The sequence below is a fragment of the Manis pentadactyla genome, chromosome 5, assembly GCF_030020395.1.
Source record: "Manis pentadactyla isolate mManPen7 chromosome 5, mManPen7.hap1, whole genome shotgun sequence".
Taxonomy (NCBI): Eukaryota; Metazoa; Chordata; class Mammalia; order Pholidota; family Manidae; genus Manis; species Manis pentadactyla.
This window is the reverse complement of record NC_080023.1, coordinates 132,395,695-132,419,602: the sequence shown is the minus strand read 5'-3', so window position 1 is coordinate 132,419,602 and position 23,908 is coordinate 132,395,695. Positions and strand designations below refer to the sequence as shown.

General features: G+C 42.7%; 1 protein-coding gene across 8 annotated transcripts in view; it reads left to right on the top strand.

Moving 5' to 3' along the window:
* RIN2 (Ras and Rab interactor 2) overlaps positions 1-23,908 on the top strand; it is a 243,892-nt gene that overhangs the window by 31,299 nt on the left and 188,685 nt on the right. For all 8 annotated transcript variants that reach the window (XM_057502685.1, XM_057502687.1, XM_036892260.2 and 5 more), the window contains exon 2: positions 12,367-12,486. The gene's annotated coding sequence lies outside the window, so the exon portion shown is untranslated. The remainder of the gene's footprint in view (positions 1-12,366; positions 12,487-23,908) is intronic.

Below are 23,908 nucleotides of genomic sequence, written 5' to 3'. Positions count from 1 at the left end.
GAGAAAAGAAAAGGCAGGAAAGGCTCCCTCTGTGGTGTGAAAGAAGAATTAGACTTGATCAGTAACATGAGTTCCGTTAGACCCACAAAACTAAAGCACAGAAATTTGAGAAAGGCAAATTTCAAGTCAAGGTAAAGACTCTGGCTAGCACTTTGGGATGGGTGATTTCCTCATTAACAAAAAATTGAAGCACAGCCTAGACAATCATGGAGGATGCTGCAGAGGACACTGATGCATGCTGTGAGGACTAGATACAGATGTACCTGTCAACACTAGGACTCCATGGGAGGAGGCAGTTTGGAAAAACAGATACAGGGGTGAGTGAGAATCACCCACAGAGAATAGACAGGTGAGATACCCAAGATACAGACTGTAGCAAGAGAAAATAAATGAACTGCAGAAACATCATGTCCAAATGAGGGAAAAGTTAGCATAGATAGAGAAGTCATAGCGATATAGGAAGAAAATGGAAAGACTGCTACATAAAAAACAATGAAGAGGGCATTTCATTGAGGTATAGTTTACAACCAGTTAAGTTTCCACTTCTTAAGGGTAGCTTGATGATGTTTTTATACCATTCCAGAGATTCTCTCAGGCATTCTCATATTCAGTACCCCGAAAGGATAATCAGTTTTGGCCACACATATACATGCATTCCTAGAAGTATTGGTCTTTTCTGAAGATGAGAAGAGGCTTCCAAAATAGTGAACTTCTTTAATTGAGAGAATTCTAAACAATCTTGAGGACGTTATTTAATTTTGTTTAAGCCAAGGTCAAATTATCTAATTTGGAGGTACAGTGCTAAGGTTTAGCTTGTTGAGGTCAACAAAATTCTTAGCTTGTCCTTTAAAAGAAAATGTACCAGAGTGACAGATGATTCATCAGGAGAGGAGGCATGTCCCTTATCTGTATGGCATTATATGAAAGCGTAACACTTGACGCAAAGTCAGGGCAACCTCGCTTCTGAGGGAAAAAGCGCAGTCATTGGTTAAGGAAAGTTAACCAATATGCCATTTTAAAGTAACCTAAGTTTTCTCTGTTACACAGAAATCTTTGGAAAGGGAATAAAATCTATAACATATTTAAGTCCTTATAGGTACTATAATTTCTATTACCAAAAAGTTATGCCTCAGAATAAGTGTTCCTAGAACTTTTAACAGGAGATGTTTTATTGGGAAATGTTATTCTCACATAAATGTTACTATTCTCATTCCAAATGCAGACGTTTGGAATGACCAGTACAACTAAGGGTCTTTATTCTGCTTTTATTGTGCCATTTCAGACAACAACTAGGTAAGGGATGGAAGTCTTCTAAACTTTCCAGAAATGTTGATGTTTTGGAATTATATATAGTTAATTACTCTCTTAATTCCTTCCAAATTTCCTTCCCTCCCTCCCTATTCAGTTTCTTTTCAGGCAGTTTTCTAGGTAGAAAACAGTTGGAGTAGGTTGGGGCAGGATCCCCTCTACGGACAAGGCCAGAAAGTGGACAGGGTCAACTTGACAGTATGAACTGAAAGGGAGAGGATCTACTCTTTGTAGATAGAGGAACTGCCCTGGGAAGTCATCAGAGGTTCCCCCAATCAGAGGGGAAATTAGACTTCCAGCCACTCACCTTTGCTTTGCCATTTAAGTTCCACCTGTCAGCAATGGTCATCCACATCAATTTACCCAATTCCCGTTTCAAAAGCAAAAATCTATATTTGTAAATGGTGGCAAGCAGAGGACATTCAAGTATATAATATGCTGTGCATGCATCAAATACTGAGTGAGATCTCAAAGTGTCATTTTCCATGAAGATTTAAACAAGAGCAGAACTCATCCTGTCTTCAGAGAGAATCATATGGCAGACAGACCTGAAGCAGTGGTAACACAAGGCAGTAATACGTGCAGTGGAAAAGGAATGTAAACTAAGAGGTATTAACTAAGTTTAATGATGGTTCAAAGTGGGGAGGGATACAATGGTTGGGAACTCAGAGTGGACTTGGGCTGTGGTAGAAAGAACCACCATGGAGGTTCAAAGTGAGGACAGTGGTGACTGAGGAACCAAAGGTGGATCTAGGTAGGCGTTGCCACTGACCAGCTCATGGTGCTACTAAGCAGGTCACTTCACCTCATACAGCTATAAAGTGAGAATCAAATGCTACCTTTTTCATAAGGCTGCTTAAGGAAGTCACATGAGAAGTAGTGCCTGAGAAGCAATTGCTTCTTAGTAAATGCCAGCAGTTGCGCACAGTAGTTGGAGATGGATCTTAACAGATGGGCAGGATTGCAGCAGGAGGTATCAGCAAGGTAAGGTAAGGTGTCATAGCTCTTTTCTCTCTGTCTTTTTTTTGGAGAGACAGATGCCAAAGCCTTTTTCCAATATACTTAATTTAAAGAAAAGAAAATATAAAAGGAAAAAGATGGAGAAAAATTATTCTGGATTACACCTGGCCTAATCCTGAGATGTTCACTAACAACAGCTCTTTGGCTAAAGAATTTGGGGAGATCCAGGAACATACTTCCCTTCTAGATCATATTCATATAAAGACTCTAGAAATCTTGCAGCAAAGAAATCTGTTTTACTCCATATTTCCCAATTTATTAGGATTATGGAACAGTGTTTTCTTTGAACACTTATTAACATTGGTGACATGGGCTGGCAACCTGTTCTCTTCAGGCTGCTTTTACCTTGAGGGTGTTAGTTTTTAAGTATTTTATAAGGGCTTTAGAGCTTCCAGTGGGAATAGTGACCCTTAAGTATTTCCTACAGTGCATCCCACCTAATGATGCTTGATCATATTTAATTACTGAATAGCTGTGATTAAGACACCCTCACACATTTAGCTTTTCTTCTTAGATAAATTAAAGTAAGATAATTTAAAACTGTCAAGGTTAGAAATACTTAATAGTACTCTCTAGAGAATTTCTAGTTTGCTAGGAAAACAATGTAAGTTCGAAATGAATGTGCATTTTTCTAGGAACACAACCATGTTAAAGGTCAATAACCACTTGGAAAACCGACTCCCTTTGCTGAGGAAATGCTGCTTTTGTCCACATGGTGTGAGAGCAACACCACAAGGTTGGGACAGCCCCCCAGGGCATTCCCGCTGCTTCACCCTGACCCCAAGGGAGGCCTCAGTCAGTCTGCTTCTCTTTCTAATAGACAGTGATGTTTTTCTTCTAAAAAGACAGTCTTCATATTGCTGGTGTTTTAAGTTTCTGTAGGTAAGATTTAATAACATACACCATACATGTGTACTGTCAACTCAGTTTAATATTCTTTAGATGTGGGTTTGGCTGGTTACTGTGTTTTTCAAAGTCAAAGCCCCTTTGGAAGTTGACTAAAAGCATTTTGCCTGGTGAGTTTTATTCCCTTGGCTGCTCAGAAAACTTTGTCAAACATTTACGGATGTTGCTGCAGCACCATTAGTGAAAGTTGGATATTGGCAGCAACATTTAATTCTGTTTTACCCACGGAAGAGTACCAGATAACTGAAACTGTAGTCTGATGGGAGAAGCATGGTAACTATTGAGATATCACTAGTGTCAGCAGTCCCTTCTCTGTCTGGCCAGATAAATTATCAGCCTCCCAAGTGTACTGTTTCGTTCGATCCAAGTTGGCAATATGCCAGAATGCTAAAAGTCAGGAAATGATGCAGACTCCTACTTCATGCTCCACGTGGTGTGCTGCGTGTTATACCACGGCGCATGAGCAAAGGAAAAATGAAGACCAGCACCACCTGAGCAACACACATTGAAACAACATAAACTCTAAGACCTTAAGTTTAGGGTCCACAATGTAATCATTTAAGGATTTTTCAAATTGAATGCTGAATGGTAATATAGGTACAAAGTAATGGTGAATGGGTGAAGCATACTATAACATACACAAGCGTATGAACGTACTAGAGGGAATTAATATGACTTTGACCCTTCCTGTTTTGCAAAATGCAAGATTTAAAGTGTTAAAAAGATTTTCAAAATGGGCATCTCTAAGTATGGACTTATTCTCAGGGGTTCATATATCCTCTTTGGGAGGCATATGAAATACATATTTATTACAAGGATAATATTTAATAATTAATCTAAGTTTATTCTGGGTTTTCTGTGTGTCATGAACCCCTAGTGGATTGTGATTCACTAGTGGGAAGTTGGGCACACCTGGTGTCATTTTACATAAAGGTGAATGCAATTGAAACATCAGAATGTAAGAGTGAAGTATTGTTTTAGTAAGGGTTAAGTGTTTTTTAATAAAATATTTGCTTCTGTTTTGAGTGTGAGTAGGGGTGTAGGTCTTGATGAGAAATGTGGTTATGACTGTGGACAGAAGCCAAAGAGTTTGAAAGCCATGAATCACTAGATCACTGGTTCTGAACCTTCACTGCACAATGGAATCACCCAATGGGCTTTGAAAAATAGGGCAGCATGTGTCCTAGAGACTCTGCTGCAATTGGGCTGTGACCTGGGCACGGGGCTTGCTTAAAACTTCTCAGTGTGCAGCCAGGGATGAGAGCCCTTGAGGAGTTGAGACTTCTAGCCCATTCTGCCTGCCTCTGGGTTTGCGTGTAATTGGCCTTGGGACCAAGTCCTCCTACTAACTGGAGTTGTTGCAGGGTACAAAGAAGGACCAGAGTGGGCTTAGGACATAGGTAATGTCTTTGCCCCAAGTGAAGGTCACGTGCAGTCTAGTTGGGGAGAAAAATGAGAGCTTCATAGTTCAGGCAGAGAAATCAAGGAGTTGAAGAGATGAGGATAATGTGAATTGTGTGAGCATCCCCCCTGCCATCCTACCAGTGGGTTAAGGCCCCAGAGTCTGCTGTTTCCCCAGGTGGCCTACTGATGGGTGGTGCTTCTCACTCCTGTGAGCCTCTCCAAAGAGTAGATTACCTTTAAGGGTAATTCCTGATTTACTCTCTTAAGAATACCCTCCCCCTCCGAAGGTGCAACTCCACTATATTCATGTTACAAGGAGTTACTTAGTTTCGGTAAAATATCATCCTCTTATCACATGAGATGAGTGTTGTTATGTCTAATTGTGTTAGTTTACATTTTGTTCTTATATAGTTTATAATTGCGCTGGGTTTTATAATTGTACAAGATCATGAGAATAAGGTGTTTATACCTAGTTATTTTATTTGTATTTTCTTATTTAATATTATAATATAAACATAAACAGTATAATGGAGAAAGCACAATAATTTTTGTCCCTTAAAAGGGTAACCTTTCTATACTCAGCGGCTTCCTTTGCTCAGGTGACTGTGGCTCCCCCTGAATATTGGGGGCTAGTAAATGAACACCAGTTTCTTATCTATTTAGTAAAGATGGGAAGACATTCTGAAGTGATGTAAATGGAGTTTATGGCTTATTGGGATTATTTTTCAGTAGTCCTATCTATGTGCTAAAGAGGAGTTCAGAGGAAAGTCTGGATTGAGGAGGAAAGTGGCATTTAAGTGAGCCCCCCCCCCCAAGCAAGGTAATGATATAATGACACATATGTTGGTGATGGTGGCAGCGAACATTTATTGAGTCCTTACTAACCTGCAGTGGCCAATGCTTTCCATGGATTCTTTTACTTGAGCCTTAGAACAGCTCCTTGAGGTAGTACGTGCTGTGATTGTCACGCACTTACACATAAGGAACCCAAGTGAAGGGATTTTCCTGAGACACTGAGCGGGGATTCAAATCAAGTAAGAGGCCTCCAGGCCAGAAGGCTGAATCTCAAGGTCAGGGAGAATATTGTAGACCAGGAGCCTGACTTGAATCTAGGGAGTGAAGGAGGGAACATGTGTGACATCTGGATGCAAATGTGACCAGGTGCAGTTCTGGCCAGAAAGTCAGAATTCAGTTATGCAGCCTGACAGAGGTGTTGAGATTATGAAGTATTATGAAAGAAGTTTTTTTAAAAGGAGGTAATCTTACACTGATAGAGGGTGTTTGAAAAGACATCTTTTTTTTAATTCAGGTATCATTGATATACAATCACATGGCCAACATTGTGGTTACTACATTCCCCCCTATTATCAAGACCCCACCACATACCCCATTACAGTCACTGTCCGTCAGTGTTGTAAGATGCTATAGAGTCACTACTTGTCTTCTCTGTGCCATACTGCCTTCCCGGTGCGCCCCACTACATTATGTGTGCTAATCATAATGCCCCTTAATGCCCTTCTCCCTTCCTTCCCACCCATCTTCCCCTGTCCCTTTCCCTTTGGTAACTTAGTCCATTCTTGAGTTCTGTGATTCTGCTGCTGTTTTGTTCCTTCAATTTTTGCTTCGTTGTTTCACTTCACAGATGATTGAAATCATTTGGTACTTTCTCCACCTGGCTTATTTCACTGAGCATAATACCCTCTAGCTCCATCCGTGTTGTTGCAAATGGTAGGATTTGTTTTCTTCTTATGGCTGAGTAATATTCCATTATGTATATGTACCACCTCTTCTTTATCCATTCATCTACTGATGGACATTTAGGTTGCTTCCATTTCTTGGCTATTGTAAATAGTGCTGCAATAAACATAGGGCTGCATATGTCTTTTTGAAACTGGGCTCCTGCATTCTTAGGGTAAATTCTTAGGAGTGGAATTCCTGGGTCAAATGGTATTTCTATTTTTAGTTTTTTGAGGCACCTCCATACTGCTCTCCACAATGGTTGAACTAATTTACATCCCCACCAGTAGGAGGGTTTCCCTTTCTCCACATCCTCACCAACATTTGTTGTTGTTAATCTTTTGGATATTGGCCATCCTAATTGGTATGAGGTGATATCTCATTGTGGTTTTAATTTGCATTTCTCTGGTGATTAGTGATGTGGAGCATCTTTTCATGTGCCTGTTGGTCATCTGAATTTCTTCTTTGGAAAAGTGTCTGTTCAAATCCTCTGCCCATTTTTAAATCAGTTTATTTGCTTTTTGTTCGTTGAGGTGCATGAGCTCTATATATTTTGGATGTCAACCCTTTATCAGATATGTCATTTATGAATATATTCTCCCATACTGTAGGATGCCTTTTTGTTCTACTGATAGTATGGTTTGCTGTACAGAAGCTTTTTAGTTTCATATAGTCCTACTTGTTCATTTTTGCTTTTGTTTCCCTTGCCCAGGGAGATATATTCATGCAAATGTTACTCATATTTATATTCAAGATAGTTGCCTATGTTTTCTTCTAAGAGTTTTATGGTTTCATGACTTACATTCAGGTCTTTGATCCATTCTGAGTTTACTTTTGTGTATGGAGTTAGACAGTGATCCAGTTTCATTCTCTTACATTTAGCTGTCCAGTTTTGCCAGCACCAATTGTTGAAGAGGCTGTTATTTCTCCATTGTATATCCATGGCTCCTTTATCATATATTAATTGACCATATATGCTTGGGTTAATATCTGGACTTTCTATTCTGTTTGTTCCATTGGTCTATGGTTCTGTTCTTGTGCCAGTATCAAATTGTGTTGATTACTGTGGCTTTGTAGTAGAGCTTGAAGTTGGGAAGTAAGTTACCCTCTGTTTAATTCTTCCTTCTCAGGATTGCTTTGGCTATTTCGGGTCTTTTGTGGTTCCATATGAATTTTAGAACTGTTTGCTCTAGTTCATTGAAGAATGCTGTTGGTATTTTGATAGGGGTTGCATTGAATCTGTAGATTGCTTTAGGCAGGATGGCCATTTTGACAATATTACTTCTTCCTGGCCAAGAGCATGGGATGAGTTTCCATTTGTTAGTGTCCTCTTTAATTTCTCTTAAGAGTGTCTTATAGTTTTCAGGGTATATGTCTTTCACTTCCTTGGTTAGGTTCATTTTTAGGTATTTTATTCTTTTTAATGCAATCGTGATTTCTCTTTCTGCTAGTTCATCATTAGTGTATCGAAATGCAACAGATTTCTGTGTATTAATGTTGTATCCTGCAACTTTGCTGAATTCAGATGTCAGTTCTAGTAGTTTTGGAGTGGATTCTTTAGGGATTTTTATGTACAGTATCATGTCATCTGCAAACAGGGACAGGGTAACTTCTTCCTTTCTAATCTGGATGTCTTTTATTTCTTTATTTTGTCTGAATGCCATGGCTAGGACCTCCAGTACTATGTTGAATAAAAGTGGGGAGAGTGGGCACCCTTGTCTTGTTCACAGTCTTAAAGAAAAAGCTTTCAGTTTCCCGCTGTTAAGTATGATGTTGGCTGTGGGTTTGTCATATATGGCCTTTGTTATGTTAAGATACTTGCTCTCTATACCCATTTTGTTGAGAGTTTTTGTCATGAATGGGTGTTGAATTTTGTTGAATGCTTTTTCAGCATCTGTGGAGATGATCATGTTATTTTTGTCCTTCTTTTTATTGATATAGTGGATGATGTTGATGAATTTTCAAATGTTGTACCATCCTTGCATCCCTGGGATGAATCCCACTTGATCATGGTGTATGATCTTCTTGATGTATTTTTATATTCAGTTTGCTAATATTTTGTTGAGTATTTTTGTATCTATGTTCATCATGGATATTGGTCTGTAGTTTTCTTTTTTTGTGGTTTCTTTGTCGGGTTTTGGTATTGGAGTGATGCTGGCCTCCTAGAATGAGTTTGGAAATACTCCCTCCTATTTCTTGGAAATCTTAAAGGAGAATGGGTATTATGTCTTCTCTATATGTCTGATAAAATTCATCAGTGAATTGATCTGGCCCAGGGGTTTTGTTCTTGGGTTGTTTTTTGATAACCGATTTAATTTCGTTGCTGGTAATTGGTCTGTTTAGATTTTCTGTTTCTTCCTTGGTCAGTCTTGGAAGGTTGTATTTTTCTAGAAAGTTGTCCATTACTTCTAGGTTATCCATTTTGTTAGCATATAGGTTTTCATAGTATTCTCTAATAATTCTTTGTATTTCTGTGGTGTCTGCAGTGATTTTTCCTTTTTCATTTCTGATTCTGTTTATGTGTGTAGATTATCTTTTTTTCTTGATAAATCTGGCTAGGGGTTTATCTGTTTTTTTTATTTTCTCAAAGAACCAGCTCTTGGTTTCATATATTTTTTTTCTTTTATTCTTCTTGATTTTATTTATTTCTTCTCTGATCTTTATTAAGTCCCTCCTTCTGCTGACTTTGGGCCTCATTTGTTCTTCTTTTTCCAGTTTCAATAATTGTGACTTTAGACTATTCATTTGAGATTGTTCTTCCTACTTTAAATAGGCCTGGATTGCTATATACTTTCCTCTTAGAACTGCCTTCGCTGCGTCCCACAGAAATTGGGGCATTGCGCTGTTGTTCTCATTTGTCTCCATATATTGCTTGATCTCTGTTTTTATTTGGTCATTGATCCATTGATTATTTAGGAGCATGTTGTTAAGCCTCCATGTGTTTGTGAGCCTTTTTGTTTTCTTTGTACAATTTATTTCTAGTTTCATACCTTTGTGATCTGAGAAGTTGGTTGGTGCAATTTCAGTCTTTTTGAATTTGCTGAGGCTCTTTTTGTGCCCTATTATGTGGTCTATTCTGGAAAATGTTCCATGTGCAATTGAGAAGAATGTGTATCCTGCTGCTTTTGAGTGGAATGTTCTGTAGATGTCTGTTAGGTCCATCTGTTCTAATGTGTTGTTCAGTACCTCTGTGTCCTTACTTATTTTCTGTCTGGTTGATCCATCCTTTGGAGTGAGTGGTGTGTTGTAGTCTCCTAAAATGAATGCATTACATTCTATTGCCCCCTTTAATTCTGTTAGTATTTGTTTCACATATGTAGGTGCTCCTGTGTTGGGTACATAGTTATTTACAATGGTTATATCCTTTTGTTGGAGCCCTTTATCATTATGTAATGTCCTTCTTTGTCTCTTGTTACTTTCTTTGTTTTGAACTTTATTTTGTCTGACATAAGTACTGCAAAACCTGTTTTTTTCTCTCTATTTTTTGCATGAAATATCTTTTTCCATCCCTTTCCTTTCAGTCTGTGTATGTCTTTGGGTTTAAAGTGAGTCTCTTGTAGGCAGCATATAGATGGGTCTTGCTTTTTTATCCATTCTGTAACTCTGTGTCTTTTGATTGGTGCACTCAGACCAATTACAGTTAAGGTGATTATCGATAGATATGTACTTATTGCCATTGCAGGCTTTGGATTCGTTGTTACCAAGGGTTCAAGGGCAGCTTCTTTACTATCTAGCAGTCTACCTTAACTCACTTACTAAGCTATTATAAACACAGTCTGGTGATTCTTTTTTCTCTCCCTTCTTTTCCTTCCTTCTCCACTTTTTATATGTTAGGTGTCATATTCTGTACTCTTTGTGTATCCTTTGACTGACTTTGTGAGTAGGTAATTTAATTTTGCATTTGGTTAGTATTTATTTGGTTTACTTCTTTTGCTGTGTTTTATTTTCTCTGGTTACAGCTATTTAGTCTTAGGCATACTTCCATCTAGAGCAGTCCCCTTAAAATGCACTGTAGAAATGGTTTGTGGGAGCTAAATTCCCTCACTTTTTGCTTATCTGGGAATTGCTTAATCCCTCCTTCAAATTTAAGTGGTAATCTTTCTGGTAGAGTATTCTTGGTTTGAGGCCCTTCCATTTCATTGCATTGAATATATCATGCCTGTATTCTGGCCTGTATGGTTTCTACTGAGAAGTCTGATGATAGCCTGATGGGTTTTCCTTTGTATGTGATCTTTTTTCTCTCTCTGGCTGCTTCTAATAGTCTGTCCTTATCCTTGATCTTTGCCATTTTAATTATTATATGTCTTGGTGTTGTCCTCCTTAGGTCCCTTGTGTTGGGAGATCTGTGGACTTCCATGGCCTGAGAGACTTTCCTTCCGCAGCTTGGGGAAGTTTTCAGCAACTATTTCTTCAAAGACACTTTGTATCCCTTTTTCTCTCTTCTTCTTCTGGTACCCATACAGTGCGAATATTGTTCTGTTTGTATTGGTCACACAGTTCTCTAAATATTCTTTCATTCCTAGAGGTCCTTTTATCTCTCTGTCTCAGCTTCTCTATATTCCTGTTTTCTGATTTCTATTCCATTTACTGTGTCCTCTACCTCATCTAATCTGTTTATAAATCCCTCCATTGTTTGTTTCATTTCTGTTATCTCCCTCCTGAATTCATCCCTTAACTCTTGAATATTTTTCTGTAACTCCATTAGCATGCTTATGACTTTTATTTTGAATTCTTTTTCAGGAAGATTGGTGATTTTAGGAAGATTGGTGACTCAGCCTGCTGGTATGAGTGTGCCAGGATGTTTTTGTCCACCTGGTAAACCCTTGTCCCTTTAAGACTTTTAAAGTGCCTACTTTTCTTTTGTCCCAGGACACCTGGCTATGGGAACCTTTTCACAGTCTTAGTCTCAGATTTTGCTTTTCCACTCCTCTAATATCCAGAGCACCAGGCAATGTGTGTCTGTGCTCCTGAGGCAGATTACTAGGGCTCGTTATTTAGCAGTCCTGTGCTTCCACTCCCTCCCCACTCTGATTCTTTTCCTCTCACCCATGAGCTGGAGTGGAGGGAGTGCTCAGGTCCCACCAGGTTATGGCTTTTTATTTTACCCTTTTCTATGAGGTGTTGACTTCTCCCAGATGTAGACTGGCTGGTGTACTGTTACTTCTGGTCACTCTTTTAGGAATAGGTGTATTTGCTGTATTTTCAAAATATATTTGGTTTTTGGAAGGAGATTTCTACCACACTACTCACACCGCCATCTTTTCTCTGCCTCCCCTGGTAAGACATCTTGAGAATGGAACAAGCAAGGTGCACAATGACATATAATAAATGTCTATTTGGCAAAAACACACACAGGTGTATGTATGGGGGGGCGGGCAAGGGGTATATTTGAATGCATGGAAGTGATCTGGAAAGATATGATCCCAAATCATAACAGTGTCCCCTCTGCTGAGGATGCAGGTTACAGGCTACAGTGGTGATGGTCAAAGGGAACTGGACCTTTGATCTAGTATTTGTGGTTTGTTTTCATTTGTTTGTAAGCAAGATGATAACATTCACATTCTTAGGTAATTTTGAGAAGGTTAGGGTGCTGTTGCAAAGAATGAAATAGGGGATAATTTGGAATTTCCTATTCAGGTCAGTCCCATCTCCAAAGTCTCAGACTGTGAGGTTGCATGACTCTAAATTTGTAGGCACTGACGCACAGTAGGCAATGGGAAAACCAAATCATCACTTAATTGGTAGGAAAGACAGCACTTTTGCTAATGCTTTTTTTTTTTTAGTGAAAGAGTATTTGGAGTTTTAGAAATCTGAGTATTTAGAGGACATTCTGGTAAAAAATTACCTGGCCCAGGTTGGAGTGAGAGTCCAAGCAGGAAGGAAGGATGCATGTCTGTGTTCCCATTGACCTGGGCATAAGGCCCCCCTGTAGTTGTTCACAGTATTTTTTAAATGCTTATAAAATCGAAATGGTGATTCTGTGTGTTGTAGATGGAGACAAGGGGCCTGGACTGCTGAGCTTCTACTGGAAAAGAGAAGATGGGCAAGGCCTTCAGGATTCCAGGGAGGCTGGTGTAGACTGATGTGAGCCAGGACACGCTGGCTTGAAGGGTATGTGCCATTGGAACTGGAGGGCCCAGTGCTGCAGCCTCGGGACCTTCTTTCAGGGCCAGGTTCTCTGGTGCAGTGGCGGGCATGGGGCTCTCGCTCAGTCATGCTTGTGTGGATGTGGCTTCCCTCTGATAGATGGGCAAATGCCGACCTGTTGGCAGGCACTCAGTTGATGATGCAAACCAAGATCAGGGCTGCCCAGGAGAGTGTGAAATATACCTGCTCACTATTATGGAGCACTAAGTGTGTGCCAGCATAGCTCTAAGCCCTTTAGTGTGTTAATTTATCTAATTCTCATAGCATGACCTCGAGGTAGGCACTGCTGTTGCCCCATCTTAGGACTGGGGCTGCCAGGGAGCACAGAGAACTTGGACGATTACTGGGAGCACAGTTACCACATGGGGCCCTGGCCCAGCCTAGAAGCCCTGGGCCCCACTCCCTTTCTCATACCTTTCCCGCAGCCTCTCTTGTCCCCACCTTTCATCTGTTCTCATAGTCACAGGTCTCCATATGAAGGGGAATTAATATTGAACGGATGACAGTATATGTTACAATGGCAGGTCCTGTGTTCCAAAAATGGCCACAACAGGCCTGTGGCTCTCCAGAACCTTGCCATGTCCCCCAGGCAGGGAAGCCCATTTCCCCTCTCCTTGGATGAGTGGGACTTGGTGACCTCCCGGACAGAGAGAAGGTGGCAGGAGTGACACTGAGTGACTTTGAAGCCAAGATCAGCAAAGGAGACACGGCTCCCACCTGGCTCTCTCATTCTCTAGGCACGCTTGCATTTGAGACCAGCAGAGAGGAAGCCCAGGCCCCATGGAAAGGATGCATGTAGGTGTTCTAGCCGGCAGCCCCACCTAAGGCCCACCCAGCCATGAGCCAGACCCTGGCAGCTACTTCCACTGATGCCATGTGTGGTGGACCATTCAGCAACGTCATGAGCAAAATCAGCATTGTCATTTTGAACCATGTCACTTAAGCCCACTGTGACACCATTTAAGGTAGATGTCATCACACTCATTTACAAGTTAGAAAATGAGAGAAAGATCCTGGGTTTGAACCCAGGCTTTGAACCCTGAGACACAAGTGCACCATTCCTGTGAGCAGAAGTTACAGATGAATGAATGCAGAAGCTACAGATGTGATATTTCAACATTCAAACCAAACTCTGTTCTCCAGTGTTGTACATCTGAAGATATTTTCAGCTGGATAATAACCTAATGAAAGAGTCACTTCCAGCCCTGCCATTTGCTGATATTGTTTAGATTCCTGCTGCATTTTATTGAGGTTATAGATTTATAAAAGTCAAGCATGAAGGTGTTTTATGTAACAGGAAAATAAATGAAGTGAAAAGAAATCTCAACCTCAGAAAACAGAGCTTTAGCGCCAAGCTTGTGGGTCCACCATAGCCCCAGCTCTCTGTTCCTTCTGGGCCAAGAGCTGGGCCTTTGCTGGCCCTTAGACAGATGCTCTTGGGGCAGCCAGCCCATCTGGCATAAGAGGACAAGAGAGTAAGACACTGGAGAACTGGCTTTATGTGGTCTGTTGTGACTATTTCCTTCCTACATAAATGCTGCTGGTCTGGGCTCACACATTCAGTTCTCTCAGGAAGCTGATTGACTTCCCTCCTTGATCTTGGCTCATGTTACAGGAGAAACTTTTTCCTATCATGTAAGGTAGTAATCATTCCTGTGATCAAATGCTTCTGTGTCATCAGTGGTGCTATTTCTTGTTTGACTTCACACACCCAGACACCAGGGAGGGGCCTGTCTCCTGGAAGCCTCCCCTCATTTCTGCCAACATGGACTCTGGCCCATAGTACACAGTGAAAAAATACCTAAGAGCATTAAATGTGAATTCCCGGTGTACATGCTGAAGTCCAACCTTGGGGCTGAAGATTTGTCCTTAGAGGTCAAGATTTCTTTTTCACTTCCTCTGTGACTCCTGTTACATAAAACACCTTCATGCTTGACTTTTATAAATAAATACCATCAATAAAATGCAACAGGAATCTAAACAATAACAGGAACTGGCAGGGCTCAGAGAATCTGTTTCATTAGGTTGTTGTTCAAGCGGAAAATATTTTCAGATGTGCAACATTGGACAATTGACTTTGGTTTGAATGTTGAAATATGATGTATGTAACTTCTGCATCCATTCTGCTCAATGTTTGCTAATAGGAGTGGTGACTTGTGTCTTCCACCTTGAATTTAGTTACATGCATGCTTATCATTGTGCCACTTGAGAACTCTGAACAGTTCTTATCTCTACATAGTCCAGAGTGCCCAACACTGTGCCCTGCGCTTAGTGGGTGTGGGGCACCATTAATAATGGACGTGGCAGCAGGATAGAATATGAGGAGTTTTTTTATTCTGAAGGACAAATAAATGCATGCAAGATGTTAGGCAAGTTTAATTTGTTAATTATATTTCTATTGCCTAATCTACAGTTAGCTTTTGTTGCCTAAAAAAAGTCACCCAAAATTTAGTAGCTTTAAACAATAGTCATTTATTTAGTTTATGATTCTGAAGTAGGCAGTTTGGGCAGGGTCCAGCTGTAGACTAGTCAGGGGCAAGGTTGGCTGGGAGCTGATTGGTTACTGGTGGCCTCAACCCAGAACCCTTACCTCTGCTCTGCATGTATCTCATCCTCCAGGCCAGTCGGGGCTCCAAGAGAGAGTGCACACATGGCTTCTTGAGGCTAGCCTTGAAACGACAGGGTCATATATGCTGAAGTCTGTTGGTTGAAGCAAGTCACAGGCCAATCCAGATTCAAGAGAAGAGAAATGGACTCTGGCCCTTGATGGGAAGGATTGTAAAATCACCTTGCAAAGAGCAGGCACACAGGGAGGGTGGAGAACTGTGGCCATCTGTTCAGCCCACAGCACCGAGTAAGGTGCAGATACAGTGTCAAGGAAATTAATGGCTTTATAACAGAGGTGGTGGAAAGAAAATCATTTGCTCAGTTTGAAATTTATGAGAAAAATGGAACTGGATTGAGAAGAGAGTGGATAGCAAGACAATGCTGAGATGGACATAGAAGAGCCCTGGACAACGTCCTCCATTCTTTGTCCACCTAAGTCTGTACAAGGCGGGCTTGAGATGGGAGGGGATGGTGACAGAACACAGGGTAGATGGTAGGTAGTAAAGAGACCATCTTTTCCTTTGCTGCTCTTTTCTCTGCTATTGTCAGCTGGGGGTGGCAGGTGATGAGGGCAGCAGGCAGCTCAGAGGTAGAGTAAAGCAGTCCCTTTTGTGTCTAAATCATAGAAAGATGCCGCCACTGAATCTGACCTGGAATAGCAGTCGTTCTGACTACTTCCTGCCACTGAAACTTCAGGTTCCATGCGGTTTGGCTGATGGGTTTTATTTGCTGGGAGACTTGGGGGCCAGCAAAGAGGGAGGGAAAGGGCCCAATGGTCTGTGTCCTGAATTCCTTTTTTCCCTGGAATTTCAGGACAGCTTCAGCCTAGGAACACTTGGCCTTTTGAAATTACCACTGCATCCATGTCACATTCCATGGTGACAGTAGCCCTGTAAGGGTGGGGTCATAATTACCCTCCCTTTGCAAATGGGAAAACGGTGCTGTGAAGGTGGGTCAGTTGTCCTCCATCACCAGTGGGACAGTGGCAAAGGCGGGGCTTGAAGCCGGGCCGGGTGAGGGGCCTCACAGTGCACTTTGATGAACCCCACTGTGCCCACGTGGCCTCACACAGACAGCCATGGCTGCCCCCACCAAGTGTAAGCAGAGCAAATGGGGTTTTCTCCTTCCCTGTCTCTTGCCACAGTTTGGAGGGGGTCTGAGAAGGGTGTCAGGGAGAGGCAGGGCTGGTGGGAAGACATCATCAGTGGGGAGCTCATCAGCAAGTGGGAGGTAAGCAACTACCTTTGGGAAAATCCCCACCTTCCCCTGGGACACTGAGGATGGGTAATTTTTAATCCATCTCCTCATCCCCCTGGCTGAGTCCTGAGTCCCTCCGGAGGCTGGATTTGAGCACCCTATTTCATGGTACCCCAAGGAGTGCTCTGGTAGTGTCTAGGGGCAAGCCTAGACCTCTGCCCACCAGACCATAGTCCCTGGGCCACTTCTGAACCTGTTTGAATAATTCCTTACTCAGGGCAGCTCCTGTGGAAATACCTCTGCGCCTCAGCCACATGCACTGAGGAGCACACCCCACTGGACACCACTCTTTGTCTTCTCTGGTTCTCAGGCTTCTCCTTCCTCAGTGCAACAGAATTTCGCTGACTCTGATCAATGGAGAATGTTTTCCTGGCTATGGTGTAAAGGCTAGTGCTGCCACCAGCTGGCTGAGAATTACTGAGTGCATCCCTGAAAGTGGAGTTTATTCCTTTTCTTTTCATTCTCTTTTTTACTTCCTTCTTTTCCCCTTCTTTCCAGTTCTTTCCAACAAACAGGGGCAGCTTAGAGGCCTGATAGCTCATAAGAATAAGCAAGTCTGGCATGAAATCTAGTGGCATTTATTTCAGGCTTGCCAGGTCCTGCTCCAGGTGCATCATGAGCTGTTTCCTCACAACAGCTTTGAGGCAGAAAGGCATGGTTTTTGTCCCCGTTTTACAGGCAAGAAAACTGAGGCACTGAGAGGGGAAGTCATCATGTGTCATGATGTGTGATATAATCAAGCACTTGATGAAGGTTAGTTTTTATTTGAAAAAATGATCTGTGTCTTAGTTTGGGTCAAGAATTAGGGTACAGGTCTGTATATGGGCAGTGATGCCTGGACACACAGGGAGTGGGCGGTGGGATAGCGAAGGAGGAGAGACCATCAGAGTGTGACCATGAGCAGGTGACCAGGATACATCGTGGAAGTATCCCACCAGGCAACATGGAAGTGGAGAATTCTTGGGGAGATCATGGGGGCGTTTTTAAAGCAATTGTGGATTCATGATTATATCCTGTATGTTGCTACCTGTTTGTCTGGAAAAGGAAAGAGAGAACGCCTTTGGTGCATTACTCCCCGGATTCTTGTAAGTCTCCTTTGCTCTCTACCTCGGCTCTCACTGTGCAACATACCACCCCCAAACTCTGGGAGAAAGAATAACAAGCATTAATTCAGCCCATCCAACGGAAGGTTGGCTGGGATTTCACTGATCTGGGTTGGGCTAATTCCGTCTTTTGGGTGGTTGATCCAGGCTGGGCTTAGCTGGGTGACTCTGCTTCAGGCATAGGCCCTGTGTCTTGCCAATGGGTTTCAGCCCCAGGCAAGTTTGCTATGGATTCAGTGTGACCAAAGTAAATGACAGCAAAACGTTCTTGGGGTGAAAGGGTTATACCCAACTTTATTTCCAGGTGGCAGGTCAGTCACTAGAATCCCATTCACTCAGAGCGAGTCTGCATGCAGCAAGCCAGTCTGTGCCTCTGGGCCCCTCTGTCCTCACAGCCATCCTCTGGGCCTCTGTGCTCTACGCTGCCACCACTCCAATCTCTGCTCTGCTCTCCTGCAGCCTTGCAGCCGTGCCACCGTGTTGTGCCCAGAGCTCTGGGCAGAGCTCTTTTTATAGAGTCAACAGCCATGTATTGCCCACAGGTGTGCAGTGAGCTAGTCAACCAGGGCCAGGTGAGAATACTGGCCACAGGAACCCTCATTTTATCCACACTCCACCCTTCCAGGATTCTCTCCTCTCAATCTATGTGCCCTTAGTCCTCTGCAATGGTCCCTGTGCAAGGAAGCTCGAACATTATTCTCTAGCCTCTCTAGCAAAAAGTCTTGCAGACACAGAGGCTGGACTCAGGCTCTGTCTCTGACCTCTGCCTCTTTGGTCTTAATGGCTGGAACTGCTGCTCTGATTTCAGTTGTTGCCATAGCTCCAGTAGATCCTATTTGGCTTCCCGTCTAATTTCCTTCCATCTACTCCAGCCTGTATCAAATCAACCCACATCTGGGTCCTGGTAACCCTTATGGGGCACCTCAAATTCCTCCTGTGAGTAACAGGTCTTATTTCTTTCCAGGTTCTTGTTGCTTCGGCTACTGTACGTGTCACCTCGCATTTTGTAATCGCTGTTTCAAGGCAGGCTGTACTGTCAGGGAAAACAGCTTTCCCATCTCTGATCCCAACAGAACAATTCCATCCACCCCTAAGTCACCAGCTCAGCCTGAGTATAAGGGTGGACCATAGAGTGCTCCATGACCTGGGCAGGGGGCTGCTCCCCTCCTTGGGGAACTTTCAGCTGCTGGGTCTTTATTTTCTTTGCAACCAGTGGGTGTGCTTTCAATACAGGAGGGGCCAGTGCCTCTGGCCCCACCCCTTCATCCTTCCCCAGCTCCTCCATTTCTGGGGCTGATGGCACCTTTCTCTCCACTCCCCCAGGTGCCTCCTCTGCTACAGTGCCTCATAACAATGCCAGCTCAGTCTTCAGAAGGTCTCTTACCTTCAGCTCAATGCTTCGCAGCTGATGTTCTCGTGCCACTTCCGCCTGTGCTTCCCTCAGGAGGTCGTCCTTTTCCTTGATGGTCTCTTCCTCCTTCAGAACACCTGGCAGCGCTGCCGTCTCATCTCCAATGGCACGTTGCTGCCTGTGCTCTCGTGCTGCTCCCTCCCACATCAATGCCATCTCCTTCCTCAGGAAATCCAGAGGTTTGCAGCTTGTGTTCTCGTGCCGCCATTTCTTGGGTCTCCTCTGTAGACTTTTTTAATACTGTGAGAAGCAGCCAACCCACAGTCCCTGCTGCCTCACGGGCACTCTGCTTCTCAAAGGATCTACTTATTATACCGAGGGTCACCCCTACAGCCTCAGGTGTCACCTCCACTTGCTTCCAGTCCTGGGGTGGGGCCCAGTCCTCTAGGAGGCAAGTCACCTCAGACCACATACCCATTGGGGGATGATCCACTGTCTCCCCATTCACAGGGGCAACCCGCTGAAGCACCCCTCCCATAAGGCAGCCTGTCTTTTTCCTTGGTCAACAATGAACCCTGCCGACTTTCGCCAATTGTCTTGCCAATGGGTTTCAGCCCCAGGCAAGTTCGCTATGGATTCAGTGTGACCAAAGAAAATGACAGCAAAATGTTCTTGGGGTGAAAGGGTTATACCCAACTTTATTTCCAGTTGGCAGGTCAGTCACTAGAATCCCATTCACTCAGAACGAGTCTGTATGCAGCAAGCCAGTCTCTGCCTCTGGGCCTCTCTGTCCTCACAGCCATCCTCTGGGCTTCTCTGCCTGCATAGTCATCATGCACAGTCATCCCGCACAGCCATCCTCTGGGCCTCTGTCCTCGACGCTGCCACCACTCCAGCCTCTGCTCTGCTCTCCTGCAGCCTTGCAGCTGTGCCACTGTATTGCTCCCAGAGCACTGGGTGGAGCTCTTTTTATAGAGTCAACAGCCATGTATTGCCCACAGGTATGCAGTGAGCTAGTCAACCACGGCCAGGTGAGAATCCTGGCCACAGGAACTCTCATTTTATCCACACCCCAGTATGGCTCCTCCCCCAGGTAGGTTCAGGCCTGCTCCACCTGAGCACATTCTAAGTCCAGGCTGTGGGCTGTAGCACCCTGAGGGAAGCTCTTCTCACATGACCATGGCAGGGGCACAGGAGTGCAAGTGGGGACCCAGAAGTCTTTTACCTAACACTTAGGGTGTTACTGTAGTGACTAAAGCAGGTCACAAGGCCAAAGTCAAGAAGCAGAGAGGTATATTCTGCCTTTATGGGGGAAGTTTCTACCACTGGCTTTAGCTTAGCAACAATAAGGCACTTTAAGGCACTTCCTTTGCCTCCTGCCAAGTTGGGCAAATGGAATGTGAAATTTTAAAGTTTTTACCAATGCCTGTTTTACTTATCACTTTGCACAAAATCCCAAATCTTTAACGATATTCTCAGTTGCTATTGATGGGAGATGTAATGGTTGTTAAAAGCTGCACACCCTCAGGTTCCAGAAACCTCTGTTATCTCAGACCCAGGCTGGGGACCATCGTCACACCCTCTGATCCGGCATTGTTCATCCCGGCCTCAGGAAGTGCCTGGAGCTGTTGAGCATGTCCTGCCCACAGTGGCCACGTGTTACCACCTCAGCAGCTGCCTACCGTGGTTAGACTTGGCGTCCACACATACCACCTGCTCAAGCTGTCAGAGTGAAAGGAGAGCAGCAAGTGGAATGAATAAATTGTCAATTATGTTGATATGTATGTTTTCCTACATTTGAGGAGAAGGCTTTGGATTCTGGAAGAATCTCGTTTGTCGCCCCCCCTCAGTACTTTGGCTCTCTCATCTGGCATGACTGCAGTTTAGTTGGAAGGAGAAAAGGCAGAGCTTTTATGTCTGTTGGAATTTGCAGCCATAAATGTACAGGTCTTTTTCCAAGTTAGCAGGGAAAAGACTTGCCATTTTATGCTTTTTTGAGTTATAACTTATAAAGCATATGCCAAGAGTGGCCTGACTGTTATTTTCTTGGTCCTGTAAAGGTCTGTGGAAAGAAACCTAAGCCTCAAATGATTAAACGTCTTTCCAAACACTTGTTAAGTTACTTATACCATGTCCACGCAGTAGCCGAGCAAGCAAGCAAATGAATGCAAACCTGATGCTAATCTGTTAACGATGGCACCTTATTTGGCCCAATAGAACATTCTAATTAACCCATTAATGAAATCATATTATTAATAGTATTAAAATGACTGTGGACTTAGTGGTCTGTGTCTGTCTTTATAAATGCACTAGGTTTCAGCAGAAAGTAGCAGATATGTGAACCAGTTAATAAGTCTCACTTCTTGGTGGAAAGGGTGGTGGGGAGAGTGTGGAAATGAGACAAGCAAGGGAAAGCAGTTGTGTTGAAATGGGAATTGCCACTGAGGGCTGCTGGGGCTCAGTCCTGCTGGGGAGCTCTGAGAGATGGTGTCGGTCTCACATCAGAGGTGCTTCACCCAAGGAGTGAAGACTCTGGGATCTTATTCACCAGCTCCCATCCATCACTGGTGAGGACAGAAGAGGGGCAGTGACTCCCTGCTCTTCTGGTCTACTCCTGAGAGAGTCAAGTGTACTGCTGTCATCAGAGTCTTCAAAAGGGAACCAGAAAGTGGGAAACTCTTGTCATGCATGGGAATGGCAGGTGCTGAGGAGACATGAGTGAGGCACCATTGGCTTCTGCTACAGGGTATGCCAGAGAGTTTGAGGAATAGAAGGAAGGGATTTATAGCTTAAAAAATTTTTTTTATTAAGGTATTATTGATATACACTCTTATGAAGGTTTCACATGAAAAAACAATGTGGTTACTACATTTACCCATATTATCAAGTCCCCACCCATACTGATGGCAGTCACTGTCCATCAGTGTAGTAAGATGCCACAGATTCGCTATTTGCCTTCTCTGCGCTACACTGTTTTCCCTGTGATCCCCCACACCATGTGTACTAAACATAATACCCCTCAATCCCATTCTCCCTCCCTCCCCACCCACCTTCCAACACCACTCCCCTTTGGTAACCACTAGTTCATTCTTGGAGTCTCTGAGTCTGCTGCTATTTTGTTCCTTCAGTTTTGCTTTGTTGTTATACTCCACAAATGAGGGAAATCATTTGGCATTTGTCTTTCTCCACATGGCTTATTTCACTGAGCATAATGTCCTCCAGCTCCATCCATGTTGTTGCAAATGGTAGGATTTGTTTCTTTTTTATGGCTGAATAGTATTCCATTGTGTATATGTACCACATCTTCTTTATCCATTCATCTACTGATGGACACTTAGGTTGCTTCCATATCTTGGCTATTGTAAATAGTGCTGCGATAAACATAGGGGTGCATATGTCTTTTTGAATCTGAGAAGTTGTATTCTTTGGATAAATTCCAAGGAGTGGGATTCCTGGGATTGCATGTCCATGACTCCTTTATCATATATTAATTGACCATATATGGTTGGGTCAAATGGTATTTCTATTTTTAGTTTTTTGAGGAACTTCCATATTGCTTTCCACAATGGTTGAACTAGTTTGCATTCCCACCAGCAGTGTAGGAAGGTTCCCCTTTATCCACATCCTTGCAAGCATTTGTTGTTCATAATCTTATCTATGTTGTCCATCCTAACTAGTGTGAGGTGATATCTCATTGTGGTTTTAATTTGCATTTCCCTGATGATTAGTGATGTGGAGAATCTTTTCATGTTTCTTTTGGCCATCTGAATTTCTTCTTTGGAGAATTGTCTCTTCATATCTTCTCCCCACTTTTTAATTGGGCTATTTGCTTTTTGGGTGTTGAGGTGTGTGAGTTCTTTATATATTTTGGATGTTAACCCCTTGTTGGATATGTCATTTACAAATATATTCCCCCATACTATAGGATGCCTTTTTGTTCTGCTGATGGTGTCCTTTGCCGTACAGAAACTTTTTAGTTTGATGTAGTCCCATGAGTTCACTTTTGCTTTTGTTTCCCTTGCTCAAGGAGATGTGTTCAGGAAGAAGTTGCTCATGCTTATATTCAGGAGATTTTTGCATATGTTGTCTTCTAAGAGTTTTATGGTTTCATGACTTACATTCAGGTCTTTGATCCATTTCAAGTTTACTTTTGTGTATGGGGTTAAACAATAATCCAGTTTCATTCTTTTGCATGTAGCTGTCCAGTTTTGCCAACACCAGCTGTTGAAGAGGCTGTCATTTCCCCATTGTATGTCCATGACTCCTTCATCATATATTAATTGACCATATATGGTTGCGTTTATATCAGGGCTCTCTAGTCTGTTCCATTGGTCTATGGATCTGTTCTCGTGCCAGTACCAAATTGTCTTGATTACTGTGGCTTTGTAGTAGAGCTTGAATTTGCAGAGCATAATGCCCCCAGCTTAATTCGTCCTTCTCAGGATTGCTTTGGCTATTCGGGGTCTTTCATGGTTCCATATGAATCTTTTTAGAAGGATTTTCTCTAGTTTGTTGGAGACTTCTGTTGGTATTTTGATAGGAATTGCATTGATTCCGTAGATTGCTTTACGCAGGATGGCCAATTTTAAAATGTTAATTCTTCCTATCCATGAGTATGGGATGTGTTTCCTTTTATTGGTATGTTCTTTAATTTCTCTCATAAGTGTCTTGTAGTTTTCAAGGTATAGGTCTTTCACTTCCTTGGTTAGGTTTATTCCTAGGTATTTTATTCTTTTTGATGCAAACTGGAAATGGAATTGTTTTCCTGATTTCTCTCTCTGCTAGTTCATTGTTAGTGTATAGGAGTGCAACAGATTTATTAATTTTGTATCCTGCAACTTTGCTGAAGTCAGATATTATATCTAGTAGTTTTGGAGTGGATTCTTTAGGGCTTTTTATATACGATACCATGTCATCTGCAAGCAGGGACAGTTTAACTTCTTCCTTGCTAGTCTGGATGCCTTTTATTTACTTGTGTTGTCTGATTGCCATGCCTAGGACCTCCAGTACTATGTTAAATAGAAGTGGGGAGAGTGAGCATCCTTGTCTTCCTGATCTTAAAGGAAAA